Here is a 5,057-nt window from a genome sequence, read left to right on the forward strand (position 1 = left end):
TTTGGTTGGGGACATAAACTGCTGCTGTTTCTGTATCCCTGCAGTTCTTATGCACCCTGAATCTGCCCACGTGATTTAACCATTCCACAATAACTAAGACCATATCCCGCGCCTCCCCCCCCCCCCCCCCCTACACCAAGGGGCCGTGAAGGCTGCTACTGCCCCCGAGCATCCTCAACCTGGCAGACGAGGGGAGCAGAAGATGTGACCTGTGACCTGAACGCAAGACCTCTGCATGACAGTGCACAGCGCTGCCGCTCAGCCACCAGGCTGGCCCACAGATAATCTTTTAAGTGTTGATGTTGAAAACAAGTTCATTTCTTCAAAGGTGCATGAAGACTAAATAAGTCTCCTACGTTTTCAAAGACCATACAATGTTGGTAAAATCTTAAGCTTACAGTGTGGCGTTGGTTATTCATGGACAGGGACCATTGCTGGGAACACGCCGCTCTGGGTAAGGGTGGTCGGTGCCTGTGCAGCTCTCACCACCGTGTTGGAGAAGGCTGGGCTACCGTTGGCTAGGCCAGGGCGAGCACGTGTACATGTCTCAAGGGGAGGGAAGTAGATGGAAGGGGGCAGCCAGAGTGTGGCTCACCTCACTTGGTCTTACGATGCCCCCTGAGCTTGGCACCTTAGATGCCTGTCTTGCCCATTTGTAGTGTCTGCCTTGTTCATGGAGGTACCTCCTCATGGTCATGATTGTTTATATTGTGTTAATTCTGGTCCTGTGCACTTCTTCTTCCACAGCCCCCCCAGCGGTGTTCAGAAGTGAGCTGGGAAAATGTACTCATGAAATGTGAGAGCTGAAAGATTCTTGACTGTTCTTTATAGCAATCTAGTCTGGTTGCCTTTTGAAAACACAGGAACAGGAAACGTGATGTGTCAAATGATACAGTCTAGGCAGGAAAGGGCAGACCTCCTTTGAAGGGAAAATATCAAATAAATGGGACCAAGAGGCCAAGACGCAGCAGGATGTGAATCTCTCCAGGCTTAGCTCACGTGTGAGATCTGCTTGTATGGAAGGAAGGAAGGAATGGAACAGCAGAGAAGGAAGAGAGCTGGCCCCGGCTGCTCTGAAGACTTTATAGAGGTGTCCTCAGACCCAGGTTATTTATCGGGTGTTAACGACCAGCCGTCAGCCTTCTGCTCCACATCTGGTGGCCTAGGAGGATGGGGAGGTGTTAACCCCTTGACTTCCAGGAAGGCTGCTATCTTTTTTAACTTCTTAGTGCTAGGAAGTAAGAGGCATGTGTATCACCTCTGATATCTGAATTGGTGTGTGAAGTCTATTAATTCTCTTTTAACTCACGGTGGCAAGCGTCCCGGTTGCCCGGTGCAGAGCAGGGACCTCCCCCTCCCAGTTGTAATTAATTGTAATTACTGTGCCTGGGAGGACCTTGGACTTGGATCAGCAAGAAGGGGGAATCCACTCCTCTCCCTTTCTTCTGAAGGGCTCCTAAATGTTAAAGGGTTAGTCTTGGGACCTTGCACCATGGATAACATTGTGAGTACACAAATAATTCCTTAAAAGTTACAATGAATACCATTGATGTCGTTCCACCCTACCCATAAGCACTGAATAAGGGGAAAGAAAGTTGCTTCCTAATATCTTTTTTTTGTAACACAAGTTTGCATTTGTACACCTGTGCTGGATTGATCAGAGCCCTTCTTTATTTTAAGCTGGAGTTTCTGTACACAAGTTTATTGCACAAACAGTTTAGGGACAGTAGAGGGGTTTTTTTTTTTCTTTCTTTCTTTCATAGATTAGAAATTCTCCCCTTTTTTTTTTTTTTAAATTTCAGTTAATTTCGTGTTTAAAAAAAAAAAAAAAAGGCCTTTGCATTGCTGCTAACTCCCATGCAATCGTTTCTTCGTGCGGCTGGGCTGGAGCGATGATTCCCCAGATCCTATTCAAAATGGTGTCCGCAGGCCCAAAGGCTAATGCTGGTTTATCTGTGACTCTCTACAGCTAAACTTGGAGGGAGGGAGGAAGGGGTAGCAGAGAGAGGGGAAACGGCCCTGCTGGACTCTCATGTAATCTTTAGAATTGCAGATTTTTCCCGGTGCCTGGGGCTGGCTGCTTCCTGCTTTATTTATTTTTGAGCACCCAAAGGTAGCAGCAGCAGCCGATCCTGTGTTGGGACGCGTGCAATCTTAGATGGAGATACATAACCTGCAGAATCGTTTACAAGGAGGGCATACGAGTTAACTGTGTCTGCCATAAAGGCGAACCAGGCATGTTTGTGCTGAAAAGGCACGGTCCTATGTCTGGCTTTATTGGCCAGTCCCCTTTACCCGGGTCAAAGATCAGACTAAGCAGAATGCAAGGAAAAGTAATCGAAGGAGCTTAACGCTAACATCCCTCCGTTTTTACTTAGCGAGTTCAATTTTCAGCCTGCTGAAGTGCTGTGGAGAGAGGTAAGCTCTTCGCTAAACTTTGTGTTTCCCCCTTGGGAGAGTGAATCGGGTGCAGAGTATTGGAAAGATGCGTAGCAGCTGCAGGGAAGGCTGAACTCAAAAGCCGGACCTGACTGGAGTGCGTCCTCCTGAATGCGGTGAGCAGAGGACTCGGAAGCGATCCTGCCTCTTCCAGGGCCCGGCCTAGTGAGACTGGCTAAATCGGGTGCCTGTTTGAACAAAAGGGGATTCCCAGCGCGATGCTTGTTTTCCAAAAACGCCTTTTTTTTTTTACTTTCGTCCCACTCCCCCTCCCTGTTTATTTTGGGCAGACCTCGGTTTCGAGTTAGAAAAGGTATAACCCTTGGGTGATACATTGGGTGTGAAGGTGCAGTGGATACCTCCTCTAGCGTGCGCAAGAAGAGTGGATAAACTTTCCGCGCTCCAGGATTTTGTACCCTGATCAGACTGTTTCCAAAGTCGGTAACTCCTTCCATTAGCTATTTAATTTGCTCGTCTCTACCCGTACTTATGTCTGCCTTTTTGATCCATTTCCTCTCTGGGTAAGCTGGGCTCCTTGATCATGCTGACAGCAGTTTTATTAGGGCCTTAATTAATTTGGTGTCCAGGAGGATGTTTTATGCAGCAGGAAATCTGTGGAGCCCAATGCGGAGTCTAGAGAGAGAGCGAGCAGCCTGGCAGTTGCAGGCTTTTCAAAACGGTTATAAAGCAGACCTATATTCTATTTATTTAAACTGGAAAGCTAAGGATCTGCAGACAGGTTCAAAGCAGCACGAATACAGAAGGTATTGAGGAAGTTAATGGGGCAAAGGATGCTGGCGGGGCTGCCACAGTGGCAGGAAATGGCCTTGCCCGAGAGAAACATCTGGGGACCCGAATGCACGAAGCCCAGAGCAGGTCGGAGCAATAAACTGGCAGCGGCCATGTTGATGAAAGCTGGCACAATGTAAAAGTGGGTAGGAAGGGTGAGATTGCTTATCCAGCTGCCTGGGAGAGCTGCTTCTGTTCAGCAGGAGCTAAGGAGGATCCAGGCAGGTGAGCTAAGCCTTGCTGGGCCGGGCCGGTGTTCCAGCAGTGGGCAGCCCTCATGGGGAAATCCAGGCCCAGCAGTAAGAGATGGCTGGCTAAGCACTGTTAATGGACCTGTCATCCCAGGAACTGGTCCAAGCCCTTTTAAATTTCCGGCCGCGACTACATCTTCCAGCAAGAAATTCCACAGCTTTACATGCACATTGACTGAAAAAAAAATATTCTTAAATCTTGTTTTGAATCTGCTACCGGTTTTATGAAATGTCCCCTAGTCCCAGTAATGTTGGGAAGGATAACGGTTTCCTATTGACTTGTTCCATACCGCTCATGAGTGTATAAACTCCTATCATGCCTTTCTTCATAACAGAGCTGTTCATGCCCTTCATCACTTTTATCGCCCCTCCCTGGACCTCTTCTAGTTCTGCTCTCTAGGCGCTCCGGCGGAGCGCACTGTTAGCCCACGTTTGGCCGTGCGTTTTCGACCTGCTGTTTTTACCCCTTATACAGTAAGGTGTAATAGCGCGTCGAAAACACGTGGCCAACCCCCCCCCCCCCCCCCTGAAACTAATAGCGCCCGCAACGTGCAAATGCATGTTGATGGCCCTATTAGTTATTTCCGTGTGATACAGAAAGTAAAATGTGCAGCCAAGCCGCACATTTTAATTTTGGCCGGCACCGGGGAAGTGTGCAGAAAAAAACTGCTTTTCTGTACACCCTCCGACTTAATATCATAGCGATATTAAGTCAGAGGCCCCAAAAGTGTAAAAAAAAATTTAAAAAAAACATTTAAAATCTGCTCGTGGGTTGGAAGATGGACGCTCAATTTTGCCGTTGTCTGTTTTCTGAACCCATGGCTGTCAGCGGGCTCGACAACCGATGCCGGAAAAATTGAGCGTTGACTGTCAAACCCGCTGACAGCCACCACTTCTGTAAAAAAGGAGCGCTAGGGATGTGCTTGTGTCCCTAGCGCCTCCTTTTACCGCGGGCCCTCATTTACATATATATTTTTTTTTTTTACTGAATCGCACGCCCAGGAGAGCGGGCGCTCGCTGGCTCTCCCGCGGGTTTTTCTGTATCGGCCTGCAGCAGATGAGGTGACCAGAAATGCGCACACACACACACACCTTGAGCATTGTGTGCATTTCTGGTCGCCTCATCTCCACTACTTTTGCCCTTGTCCGCATTAAATTTAATCTGCTAGTTAGATGCCCAGTTCCTCAGACTTGTAAGGTTCTTTTCCAGTTTGTCACAGTTTAGCTACTTTGAATATTTTTGTCAGCTACCAACTTGATCTCTCACTCATTGCTCCCTTTTCCAGATCATGAATGACTAATAAGTAAAACGGCACCGGTGCCAGTACAGATCCCTGGGGGCACTCTATTTACAGATCATCGTCGGGGAAACTGACCCCTTGGTCCTGTCCTTTGTTTCCTGTCCAGTTATCAATCCGCAGTAGAACAAGGAGGTTGCCTTCTACCCCATGACTCTAACTTTCTGAGGGGTGTCTCATGAGGGACTTTATCAAATGCCTTCTGAAATCCAGGTACATCTTTTGTCCAGGGACTTAGTCACACCAAAGAAGTTTGATTTGTGAGGCACGACTTCCCTTT

Source organism: Rhinatrema bivittatum, chromosome 15 (assembly GCF_901001135.1).
Source record: "Rhinatrema bivittatum chromosome 15, aRhiBiv1.1, whole genome shotgun sequence".
NCBI classification, from domain to species: Eukaryota; Metazoa; Chordata; class Amphibia; order Gymnophiona; family Rhinatrematidae; genus Rhinatrema; species Rhinatrema bivittatum.